We start from the raw sequence: 14,134 nt of genomic DNA on the forward strand, positions 1-14,134 counted from the left end.
ATGGTTCGACAATGAGAGAGTTTCTATGTCCGATCCTCCCAGAGAGGGAAGAAGAGATTGAGATACTAATATGTAGTCAATCCGAGATAACGTGCCGTGTGCCGCTGAAAGAGAGGTGTATTCTTTTGAGGTGGGGTTCAGTAGGCGCCAATAATCAATTAAGTGTAATTGATCCATGATATACTTGATTCCTACCTTAGGCAGCCTGGAGGAACAATGGATCTGAGCAGATGCCCCCTCTCTGTCCATTGTCGGAGATGCAACGAGATTGAAGTCTCCTCCAATTATCATATTGTATGGATTTAATTTTGACACAATGTTAAGAAAGAATTGTTTATCATATTTGTTAGGTGCATACAAGTTACATAGTGTTAATCTAAGATCGTCAAGGGTGATATCGGTGATCACATAAAGCCCTTTGGAGTCCCGGATTTGTGAATGTATTGTATAACAGATACCCTTTCTTATCAAAATTGCTACTCCACATGATTTATATGTGTAAGAGGCGTAGGTGACTATTTTATACTGTAAAAGGTTAAGTTTGTCGTGTTTGTTATCTATTAGATGTGTCTCCTGGAGTAGGGCGACATCTGCTCTCTGCTTTTTTAAGTAAGTTAGGAGTTTTTTCCATTTTGCTGGGGAATGAATACCACCCACTTTCCACGAATATATTTTCAACCTATTTGTGGAAGAGGTAGGCATAATTTAACTGACCATAATTAAGCATAACATGAAATTTATAGAGTATGACATTATAATCCTCCAACAGTTCACAAGTAATCCACAAGTGTCCCCCCTCCCACACCCCGCCCACCTAGAAATTTGCATGAGAATAAAAGAAAAGACAAAAAAAATTGTCTTATAGAAGGGTCCATGGAAACCTGCAAAACAAACAAACAATAAAAAACACAAAAAACAGAAAAACCAGGACAAGCTCCTGAAGCATTCTCGCTTAACTTAAAGTATCCGGCCCAGTTAACTGGGGAAGAAACTTCTTTTTTCTTTTTGTCTAAAAAGACAATCAACCCTTTCTAGGGTTCCAGCGGTATTTGAACAGCACAAATTGAAAACAAATTTATGCTTAATTATATTAAACTTCACAGGTAAAATTAGTCCTTCTAGTGCTAGTAGTTTTAGAAATTTGGAATTGGAGGTGAAGAATACATTAACATGTGTATTTAAACCATTTGGGTATAGTAAAAACAAAAATGCACAGAAAAAACATTTCTAGAGATGTGCTGATGGAGGTGTGAGATGAAAACGAATAAAAATCTTTTACTCATCACCTAACAAGCAATTCATGTCTAAGTCCAGGAAATACAGTAGATGTATTCAACACATGCCTCTTTTTCAATGTAAATTGAAGGGTTCCAGCTTATTTAGATATATAAGGTAAACATTACCATGAGATGTCTTGGGAGAAATGTAACAAATATACAATCTAGTAGATCTTCTCTCTAGGTATGGAGCCTCCATCTCTGTAGAAAATAAAAAAAAAAATGCAAGAAGAGACTAGACCAGAAAAGTAGAGAAAAGGGAGGAGACTAGGAGGTGCCTAGATCTCAGAAGAAATAGGAGAGACAAGTAAAGAGAAGAAGGAAAGAATTTCAAGTGGAATTAAGGTCATGTAATTCTAATCAATTGGTGGGATTTGTGGTGCTATTCTGCAACTCTGCTTCCTCTTCTTCCAAGAATCTCTGGGCATCCATCACGGAAGTAAAGTCATGGAAAACATTACCCGAGAACAGACGTAGTTTGGATGGGTAAATCAGCGCAAATTTTCTTTTCCGTTGTATCAGAGAAGAGCATAAGGGAGAAAAGTCCTTTCGAGCTTTTGAAACTTCTGCAGAAAAATCTTGAAAAAGATAGAGGCGTTTCCCTTCCCACGAAATGCTATCTTTTCTTTTGTAGGCTGCCCACAATTCCGCTTTTTGGACGTAATTGAGACATTTGAAAATTACTGCCCTTGGGCGTGTAGCATTATCATCTCTTTATGAACCCAGTCGGTGAGCTCTTTCTACCACAATATTGCCTAAGGATTCTGGTAAACTTAGAATATTAGGGAGTGTGGTAGATACAAATTGCATCAGAGCTTGGTTTTTGACAGTTTCGGGTAGTCCAATAATCCTCAAGTTATTTCTGTGTGAGCGGTTTTCCAAGTCGTCAACTCTGTTCCAGGCTTGATGATGAGATTTGGTGAGTGATAGGACTTGCTCTTTAAGATCTGTAACCTCTTGGAAAAGTGAGCCAATCTGGGTTTCATTTGCCAGTGACCTCTGAGTATTCTGTGCTACATGCTCTTTTAGTTCGTGAATGGCAGAGAAAAATTTGTTAGATTGATCAGCTCCATAGTTTCTTTAATTGCTTTTACCACGTCCGCATATGATACTGGATTTTTGGAGAGGTCACTTGTGCTTACATTCGATTGGGTATATTCTCTTCTGTTTGATTTTGATGCAGAAGTGTTAGAATTTGTCTGTTTTTTCTCATTCCTCATTCTTTGGGGCTTAGCTGTTAAAAAAAATTCCATTTCTGTGTTTTTTTTGTTTTTTTTTTCTCTTTTTGTTGAAAGAAGTAAAGTTCTATTATTAGCGAGTTTGTTGATTTTCAAAAAGGACAGAAGGCATATGCATAAAGAATACCGCTGGAATCATAACAGGGGTTAGAGGGGAGGCTTTTATCTATATTGAAGTCTGACTGTTATGAACATCAGAAGAGTACATTTCAACATTCAACCAAGTTTCAGTAATAACACAATAATAGTCCTTTAAGATATTTTTTGGTGGTACAAGTGTCTACTTCTTGTTTTTACATTCACTTAGACAACTGTTACAGTATCTCGTCTCTCACCCTTCCTTTTCTCTCTTCCTATTGCCTCTCTTCCCATTGATTCATTGAAATTGTATGAAAACTATAAAGAATAGAGGAAAAAGTCTGAAACTGCTGAATTTACTGAAAGGAGTTGCCAGCTCCCTTTGCAGTTTAGTAAATCCTAAGTAAGCCCCTACAAGCCTTCTGTGGACTGCAGGCATCTAAAATTGTTACTGATTTGTTTTGTCAAAAATGTTGTGTTTCATATAAACATTCTTGTGGAATGTTAGTAACTGTTATTTATTGTTTGAAATGGAAAGACAACATAGGAGACACTTCACGTTACACAGTAAGAACTGCAATGTGTGAAAGAACTGTGGATAAAAGATTCTGGCATATATATATATATATATATATATATATATATATATATATATATATATATATATACATATATATGCCTCAATTTCGCAACATAATTTTATGATTTACAAAATCTCCAAACCATCCTTCTTAACGAAAACAGCAGAACACTTGCAGAAGTAAAAATAGTAATAACATAGGAATGTGATGGTGTTGACTTGAGGAAAATCACAGCACAGTGAGTGGTACTTTTATTGCATTTAATGTACAGCTCGGCTGTAAATCCATTTGTGTTCTCTGACTGAAAAGCAAGAATATCAGTCAAACACATTGGGACATCCTTCTTATATTTACAGGGCACAACATAAAAATATAATTTATCTAAGTGTGAAAAATATGCAGTATATCAGTAAATTAACATTATTGTGTAAAGTGCATACAGTATATAACTATTTGGAAATGCATCCAGAGGGAATTATATTTAATGGTTTATGGAGCTTGCTTTTCATGAAATCTACACTAATCTCTAGCAGAAGAGAAAATCAGAATCTTCTGCAGCAAGCAGAAATCGGACAATACAAGTCACCTCTCTTTAAAGTATTGACTATTTTGGTCTATTAATTTTGTGTTTGTTCTCTTATCACAACCGACCAGACAACTTTTGTCAATAAAAGTGGAAATCTCCTGTGTACCAGATGTGGAATGAGCTAAAGTATTTAATTTATTTTGTACCAGCTTGTCCATATATTTCTTTTAGTGTTGTTTGTATAGTCTGCCTTATGCAAGCAATGTTGAAATTATAGTTTTTCTTCGTTCCATAGTTACAATTTGTAAATACTAAGGAGTTACTTCAAATTTCATTTGTGTTAGTGTATTTAACCATATGTTGTCCATGTGCCCGAATTGTAGTACAGCTAATTTGCAGAGGAGATATGTGTGAACATTATAATGATAGTTAGTCATGGCTGTAGTTTCGATCAGCCCTTTGTTCTACCTCCCACTATCATCGCCTAACAAATTATCATCTTCTCACAAATATAACACAGTGAAAAATTTTGTGAAGGCAGTGGGTAATTACATGATAGTGTGGAGGAATTTCATCATGCCAAGCACTTGGTTGTTTAGAAGTGTTGCCATTTCACTTCAACTTTTGGACTCAGTGAGTTCAACTGTCATTGCTGTCAACTGATTTTGCTGTTGCCATCTCTACTACTCCTGATGATCTTGGTGATCTCCTCTGCCCCCTTGGTGGCAGCATATAGTACAAATGCTGTTTCCAGAAGATAGCACGATACTAAAATAAAATATCAGACTACATAGGGTTACTCCAAGCTAGTACCAATGGAGTACAAAAGCAAAAGCTTACTCTAGAACTGAAGAGGAAGAAGGTTCAGTTACATAAAATGGAAAAGTACAGTTACAATTGACAGCAGATGACTGTTTTAAGATTTCGACAGTGACTGGTTCCTATTTTGTGTAATATCTTTCCACTGTCTCTCACATAGTGTACTGCAATCGAATAAAGTGTGCATATACATTGGCCTTAAAAGTACTATCTGTGTCATTAGCAAAAGACAACAGCAGCAACTCAAATATTTATGGTAGGTTTCTCTTGGGTACTTATATTCTCCTTATAAAGCACAGTAACAAATATTCCTAAGTGCCTCCCTGTGTAAACCCAGCCAATTCCCACAAATTCAGTTCAGCCAAATATTAATTCAATACAAATAGAAAAAAAAGTAAGGTACTTTCCTGTTATCTTGAACCATTTGAAAAAATAGCTACTTTTTCAAATTATTTGAAAAAATAATTCAACCAACATTTAAAACTTTACTGTTATCTGGAGCTATGTGAAAAAAAAAAATACAACCCACCTTTAAAAATGAATTTCTGCCTTCTACCGAAAGAGAGGCTGTGGCATTTTTGCAAAAGAAAGAAATACTGCCAGCTAGGATGCTGTGTCAAAGAAATCATGAAATGAAGCTCTACTTTGGTTTGTGTATTTCCTGTAATTGTAGAAAATCTACTTGTCGAAAGAAGGTCAACATCCGCCAGGGAAATTGGTTCACCGTCAGCCGTCTACCATTCGTGATAACCGTTTGCTTTTTCTATTACTGGAATAAGGAATTGACATTAAGTTGTGCAAAGAGGAATTGGACATGAACAAAAATACAACCATTGACTGGAACCACTACGTGCGAGAAATCTGCACCAAGTACCTCAATCGACAGCCAAAATTGAAGATCAGAGGTGAAGGATTAATCGTCGAAATTGACGAGAGCTTGTACACTAAGCATAAGAACAATGCCAGCCAAGTGCTTCTTCAGCAGTGGATCTTTGGAGGACTCTTTTGGGAGATGCACAAGTGCTTTTTGGTAAAAGTGGATGATCTCAGTGCGGAAACGTTAATGACAGGGATTTTGGACAATATCAAAAGAGGCTCTATAATTTACTTGGATAGTTGGCACGCCTAGAAGATGGAAGAACTGGAAAAGGCCGGATATCAACATTTCAAAGTAAATCATCGTTACAATTTTGTCGATCCTGACACTGATGTCCATACTCAGAGCGTCAAACGAATGTGGGGATCCGCTAATTGGCGAAATAAACGACATAGAGGAATAATGTGGCAGCATTTGAAGTCGGATTTAGCTGAATTAATTTAGAGCCTGGAAGTTGGAGAAGACAACTTATTCGAGTCACTTTTGGACGCAATTAAAATTTTCTGGTCTCCGGAAAATAAATAAAAATGGCATAAATTAAAAAATGGCTCCAGATAACAGGGAAGTACCAAAAATAAAAATAAAAAGGAATTTAAAAAAAGGAATTTATTTGCTCGCTTTTCTATCTTACAATAAAAACCTATTAACAATGTGCCCTACATAGTGTATTAAAGGATCAAAACGTAGAGACGTGTAGTATATAAATAGAAATATTTACATAATTATGCAAATATCCTAACTACAAAATGAAGAAAGAAATCCACTTAATAAGAAATAAAGATTTCACCTGTATGAACATATTAGTTATTCAGTATAACATTTTTTTATTGTACTAATATACAACTATCAGCCACAACATTAAAACCACTGACAAGTAAAGTGAATGACATTAACTATATTGTTACAATGGCACCTGTCAAGGGGTAGGATATATTAAGCAGCAAGTGAACAGTCAGTTCTTGAAGATGTGTTGAAAGCAGGAAAAATGGGCAAGCATAAGGATCTGAGAAGTGGCTAGACAACTGGATCACAGCATCTCCAAAGCAGCAGGTTTTGTGGGGTGTTCCCAGTATGCAGTGGTTAGTACCTATCAAACCTGGTCCAAGGAAGGACAACCGGTGAACCGGCGACAGGGTCATGGGCGCCCAAGGCTCATTGATGCCTGTGGGGAGTGGAGTGTTACCTGTTCGGTCCAATCCCACTGAAGAGCTACTGTAGCACAAATTGCTGATAAAGTTAATGATAACTACGACAGAATGGTGTTAGAACACACAGTGCATTGCAGTTTGTTGCATATGAAGCTGTGTAGCTTCAGACTGGTCAGAGTGGTCATGCTGTCCACAGTTCATCATCGAACGCACCTACAGTGGGCCCGTGAGCACAAGAACTAGAACAATAGATAATGGAAGAAGGGGACCTGGTCTGATGAATCACATTTTCTTTTACATCATGTGGACAGCCAGGTGCGTGTGAACATTTACCCGGGGAAGAGATGGCACCAGGATGCACGGGAAGAAAGCAAGTTGGCAGAGGCAGTGTGATGCTCTGAGTAATGTTCTGCTAGGAAACCTTGGATCCTGGCATTCATGTGAATGCTTGTTTGACAAACACCAACTTCCTAAACATTGTTGCAGACAAGTACACACCTTCATGACAACAGTATTACCTGATGAAAGTGGCCTTATTCAGCAGTATAATGCACGCTGCCACACTGCAAAAATTGTCCAGGAATGGTTTGAGAAACATGACAAAGAGTTCAAGGTGTTGACTTGGCCTCTAAATTCCCCAGATTTCAATCCAATTGTGCATCTGTGGGATGTGTTGGAAACACAAGTCTGAGGCATGGAGGCCTCGCGTCACAGCTTACAGGACTTAAAGGATCTGTGTTACAAGACTGTTCCACAAACTAGGTTTTGCAATTATGGCCATGGAGCCAGACACTAAACTGTTTATTGCAGAGAAACACAGGTCAGGTGATGCAATGTGAACATAAACCAGGTCAGAGTAAAAGCAGATTTCCAGGTCTAGCACATTAGCAGGAAAAATGCAAATGTCAGGTTACCTCCAGGAGAAAATACAGGTGATTGGTTAATGTTGTACAAAGAAGCAGGAACTGGCTAAGCATGAATATCCACAGGAACAGAGAAAGCAAGGCAGTAATCCAAGGTAACTAACATAAACAGGCCCAGAAGCATTAATGACCAGCAAGGAAAGCTGGGAGAGGCAGGCATATGTATGAGACACTTAGGTGTGGATGATTAACTAGCTGTGCTAGATAACCGCTGGGAGTGAAAAAGACAGAACAGCAACACCTCTGGTGTTTCACAGGTACTGCAGGGTAACATAAACAACAGCGTACAAAATTGTCCTAGATACAAGATCTGCCAAGATGAAAACAGCCTCCTGAGGTAATGCTGCAGAAGACTCGAGGCAGATCCTACCAATCTGCTGCTAATGTCTTGGTCCCAGATACCACAGGACACCTTCAGAGGTCTTGGTGAGTCCATGCCTCGATGGGTCAGAGCTGTTCTGGCGGCACAAGGGGGACCTAAACAATATTAGGCCGGTAGTTTTAATGTTGTGGTTGATCAGTGTATATTGTATATCCATTTATTATTTATATAAATATAAACATTTCTAAGTTAACAGAACCAATCAGCAAATAGAAGAATTAACTTCAGTAAAAGAACCATTTTGCAAAAAAGGTGCAAGTGAGAAATCACGTGACAAAGCACTTTGTTGTGATTAGTAGTGTTAGCATGTCCTGCACAGACAAAATGTACCTTACCTGTTTGGGCAAGTCACTTGTCTCAACTTGCCAATCTGTAAGGCTCCTGGATCTTTGCTGCCATTGCCCAACACAGTGCTGATTCAAAAACCTGACTGTCGATCTCTGTTATTCTGTGCATGTGCAGACCTCTAGACTCTTTCCACTGTTCACTGATCATTATCATCATCATCACCATTTATTTATATAGCGCCACTAATTCCGCAGCGCTGTACAGAGAACTCACTCTTATCACTCCCTGCCCCATTGGGGCTTACAGTCTAAATTCTCTAACATACACACACACACAGACTAAGGTCAATTTGTTAGCAAATTAACCTACCAGTATGTTTTTTTTGGAGTGTGGGAGGAAACCGGAGGACCCGGAGAAAACCCACGCAAACAGGGGGAGTACATACAAACTCCTCACAGATACGGCCATGGTCGGGCCATGATCCCAGTGCTAACCACTTAGCCACTGTGCTGCCCACTAATGACATCAAATAGCACCTGGACATGCTATAAAAAGGATGCCTCTTTAATTGACCTGTGCAAAGTAATTTTGTTCCAATTCCTTGCTCTTTGTACCTTGATTTGTATTTTAGCCCTTATTACTGCTTACCTGTGTGCTGACCCTTTCTGACTTCTGGACCTTGCAATATGTTTTAACACTTCAAACGTTACCTGTGCTGCTGTTTACCTACTCACTGACCATGGTTGGCTTCTGGATCTTGCTATTTGTATTAACTCTTGAAACTTTACTTGTGTCGCTGCTTACCTGTGTACTGGCCAAGCTTGATTTCTGGACCTCGCTATGGTATTAACCCTTGGAACTTTGCCTGTGCTGCTTACCTGTGTACTGATCTGGCTATTGTTTTAACCCTTGGAACTTTGCTTGTGCTACTGTTTACCTGTGTATTGACCTGGCTTGACTTCAGGACCACCTTTGGAACTTTGCCTTTAACAATTACTTAGCTGTGTAATTACCTTTGGACCTTACTACTGTATTAATCCTTGGTATTTATCACTACTGTCTACCAGTATACCTATGCGGTATGGCCTCCACATTAGCAATGCTCTCCTGGCTAGTAAATTTAGGAAATGAGGACTGGTCTCACAATATGTGAGTATATTACTCCGTACAGGAACTGTTAAGCCCATGCTCGCTATTTGAGTAGATGGGGCATTTGCCCATACCACCCCGTGCTTAGGTAGGGCCTACACTCAACACCAGCCCTCCACTCTGAGCTCTCACTTACTATGATGATGTAAGAGATTGGCAGGTGTATTTATTAATGGAAGTGTGATGTACTATATAAACTATAGGGTCTAAATAAGGGTAAGAGTCACTCATTGCAACTGCTTAATGTGTCTTCCTATTACAATTAATTATGGAGATGTTGGTAGAAAATAAGTTATTTTGAAATAGCCAAATTGACCTGTTGATTACCCAGTGGAGCTAGTATTTGTTGTGCTGTTGGTTAGTCTCATAATCTGGGTCAATTTTATTACTTTTTCATTTCTCATCATACAATCTGGGTGTACTGAGTTAATGGCTGAATTAGTGACTCAAAATCTCCTAATATTTATCCCACAAGTCTCTATTTTGTGTTGTATCAAGGTGACCCCAGCCATGGTTGTTACATTCCCAGATTTCAAGCATACTGTGAGAGCTGTCTCCATCATAGACTGAGACTACTCCACTATACAGAAAATAAAAGGGAAACAAAGTCTGGGGCCATATTTGGTTTGTTTAAGGGAAATTAAAGTAGTCTTTGTATTCAGAGATCTCAGAGAGTTGAACTGGGCTGAAACACCAACTGATATAGCAATAAGACTTTTCTTGGCTTAGATCAGAGGAAAAGAACATAGATGTCTGTCTCACAGCAGAGCAGACATACACAATGTCTTACACACAGTTTAAGTAAGTTTAAGGTTAATATACAGTCAGATTATGTAACAGATCATAGATAAGACATTAGCTCTGTATAACATCAGCTATATAATGCTTGTCAGCATAAAAGGTTTGACATTTAATTTAAACATATATGATTAGCTTAGAAAATTTGGCACATTTGCAGGTTGCAACTTCATCATCATCATCACCATTTATTTATATAGCGCCACTAATTCCGCAGCGCTGTACAGAGAATTCATTCACATCAGTCCCTGCCCCATTGGAGCTTACAGTCCTAACATATATACACACACAGACAGACAGACAGAGAGAGACTAGGGTCAATTTTGATAGCAGCCAATTAACCTACTAGTATGTTTTTGGAGGCTTACATGTCATTAGTAGCATACTGCATTTGGTTCCACCATGAATTGCAAGCCCATCGACTTAATCATCACAAAATTGAAAGTACCCATGGTGGTCCAGTCTGGAAAACAAATACATTCAGTAAGCACTTGCAATTAGTAAGCACTCGGAATTAACCACGCTACCAAGTACCAAATAAAAAGTTTTTATTTTGTTTACAGGATATGTAAAAAAAAAAAAAAAGCTAAATAACTTACAAGGAAACAGAAAAAATTTATAACTATTTTCCCTTGAAAAATGTAGTCGTTAATTGATATAATATGAGCCTTTACTCTGTGTTCTAGCTCAGTTGAACTGCTCTCCTGATGTTCCAGAATGTTCTAGTTTCACCCTCTGAAATCCTATATAAGCCTTTCCTGTTCCTGAATCAATTCAAATTGATGTAATTAGGAAACCACTTAGCTTTAATGAAAAACAGAGACTTTGTGATAAGAATATTTGTTTATTTTGTGGTGATCAAGGACATGATGCGTTTCATTACCCAAATAAGATTCATCAAACCAGTGCTATGCTAGACTTTAGACAAGTAGATTCCAAAGAGTCCAATCAATTAAATTCCATCTCACCACCACTAAATCCCCCAGCTCAATGAAAGGAAGACCGTCTGACTCAACAATTCCATTTTCTTCTCCAAATAACACTTTCCTCTGGGTATCTTCTAATATCCAGTCTGGTTATGCTTTATTCTAGTGCTTGTGGCAATTTCATGTATTTAATTAGGAAAACCATATCAAGTCAAGGAGAAAACAAGCTTCTGTAAATTTGGAGACTATATATGGATCCCCTTTGTCTTCTGTACCAGTGAATGATGAAACCATCCAGCTCCAAATAGCTATAAAGCCAGGACATCATCAGTTTTCATTTGATTTGCTTCATCTAAATTTCCCATAATTGTGGGAATCCCCTGGCTGTCAACTGATAATCTTTCTGTCTACTGGGATAATAGCACTTATACTTCTCCTCTGATCATTATAAATTGAAGCTAATTTCTAGAACTTTGGTATGTGAAATCAAGCAGGTCACTGGACTTTTGTCACGATCTGCCTCCAGCTGCATTGCAGCATCTCCCATGGGGATGCTGCTTGCCTTCTGCAGCTCCAATCTGCTAAGAACTATGGTTGTATCATGCCATCATGTGAATCTGGCCAGCAGTACCTTTGTAACACCAGAGGTGCTGCTGTCTTACCATTGTACATTCCACCTCACTAGCAAGAGTTATCTCCTTCCCTAATCAGTCACACCTGTTTCACTGCCTTTACAAGACTACCCCTCCCAGTAATCTGTGGCAATTCATTGTTGTCTTGCCTGCTGCTCTTGATTCCCAAGAGTATCCTGTCTCCTGTTCCAGTCTGACTTCTTGGTATTGACCCTGCTTGTTCTTTGGTTCCGCCACTTATCTTCCAACCCAGACTCTGTTCTTCACTACGCTCGAGCTCACTCACTGGTACCTTCATCGCTCTCCTGGCTTTGATTCTCTGGCTTGTTTGACTCTCCTCTATTCTGACACCAACAGAGCCAGTGCCTCATGCCTCCTAGCAAAATCTCGAATCCTGTCTACTGTGGCTCATCCTCAGTACCATGTGCCATGTGTCTCCTGAGTAAACCAGGTATCCTGTCATCTGTGGTTTATCCAGTACCTCGTGCCTCCTGAGTAAACCAGGTATCCTGCCATCTGTGATCTATCCAGTGCCTTGTGCCTGTTGAGTCTACCAGGTATCCTGACATCGTGACACATCCTGTGTCTTCAGCCTTGTCTGCTTCTCCAGCCTCTGAGCTAGGTTTGGTATCCGGCTACTCTGTACTACCTCTATGAACTGTTTTATCATTATGAATTAATGAGTTATTCAGCTATATTGTTTGTATTTACTGACTTGAACTGTGTTGCCATTTATCATTTACTTCACCGTTCTCTGCCTGTGAATCTCTGCCTAATAAAGACACTTTATTTTTACATTATCATTCTCTCTGGAGTTCATGCTAGGAATCCTGACAACTTTCTTCTATAGATTTGGAAAGATTGCCGCCGCAATGCAGAGAATTTTGAGATGTCTGTGATAGAATGTAGATTTATTACTTCCCAATTGTCCCTACGACTGTCCCATTTTGCTGTTACCAAGATCATCAATACCCTTTGGGTGATTTTATTCTTTTTCCGAACCAGAGATAAACATTCTGTGGGAATATCTCTATGAAAACTTAGAAAAGAGCTTCATTCTCCTTCTCCCACTCGTGCAGCTTTATTCTTTGTTGGAAAGAAAGACTCTACACTCTTGTATTGACTATAAGGAAGTGAATCAGATCACGATTAAGATACGCTATCCATTCCCCTTAATTCTTGAATTGTTTGAGAGGTGAAATAGAAAAGGAAAGCTGAACTGCTAGAGGTTAAAAATGGTGTATTTCAGAGTATTTAAACTTTTCAAGGTTGAGATTCAGCAATATCAGCGTATCAGCTTTCTTCAAGTTGAGACTGTCGCGAAAAACAAGATCGTGAGATTCTGATTATTAGAGTTGTTTTTAAGCAAAACATTCCATACAAGATGAGTTATAATGTGAATATTATTGGTTAAGAGTTTGCACATTATTTTAAAGATATTAAATAATCATGACATATATATTAGGATTAAGCCAATTATAAGACAATATGCTAATATGTTTATCAGTTATAACCTATACTGTAATAACTGAATAAGACATTAATTAGTGAGGAGTGTTTTATTGTAGGTTAACACCTGCTATGATAATGGTGTAGTTTAGCCTTTATAAAGACTTTTTTCTCGCTTTGCATATTGATTTTGAACTGCTAGTCCTGTACGTACAGTTAATAAAAACATATTGCAAGACTTTAATTTTTTTAATGATTTATTCCGTAATATTTTAAGAAGGTCCCACAGAGATTTGTTTCAAAGTTACAGCCTGAAGAAAAACAAAAAACTGGAAAATGATTGCACCGATCAAAGTGACTACAGGTAAGACCTTTGATTTTTACCTCTGCTTGGTGCATTCTGTTTCGGATTGTCCTCAACTATGCCTTTTCCGAAACCCATTGTCTTGCTTGCTTCACCATGTACTGAACTCCGCTGCCATTGACAAGTCTTATTATAACTAACCTTAGTATCCTGCCTTCCTTCTTGCCAACGGAATCAAATACAGTCTCCAGAGCATTACACAGAGATTACATTTAGTCCAATGTATCTCAACTACAACATAATTGGCTTTCAATGGACATCATGAGAATAGTCAATAACAATGAATAGACACATGATACAATAAGGATAGGGATGCTTTCCTCAAGGGTAACTCTATTAAATAACTGTTTATTCTTCTTTTGTAGCCATGAGTTGATACATACTTGCATTTCACTCAATAACTAGATGTAAGAACAATAAAGGATAAAGTCCAAGCTAAAAAAAGAAATATAGGGAACATCCTCATTAATATACATCCAGGGACATGCCTAGCCAGAAGATGTACAACTCAAAGAATTCGATGCACCCCAGTTTTCAGAGCAATTAATGGGAAGCAATGTCAGCACACAATTTTAAGTATTTAGATATATTTGGGTTTAGCCTAATATATTACTATTATACAATGCTGAGCACATTGACTGGAAGCTAAAACTAAATACAAGACCCATAGTTTGGTGTT

Source organism: Mixophyes fleayi, chromosome 3, assembly GCF_038048845.1.
Source record: "Mixophyes fleayi isolate aMixFle1 chromosome 3, aMixFle1.hap1, whole genome shotgun sequence".
NCBI classification, from domain to species: Eukaryota; Metazoa; Chordata; class Amphibia; order Anura; family Limnodynastidae; genus Mixophyes; species Mixophyes fleayi.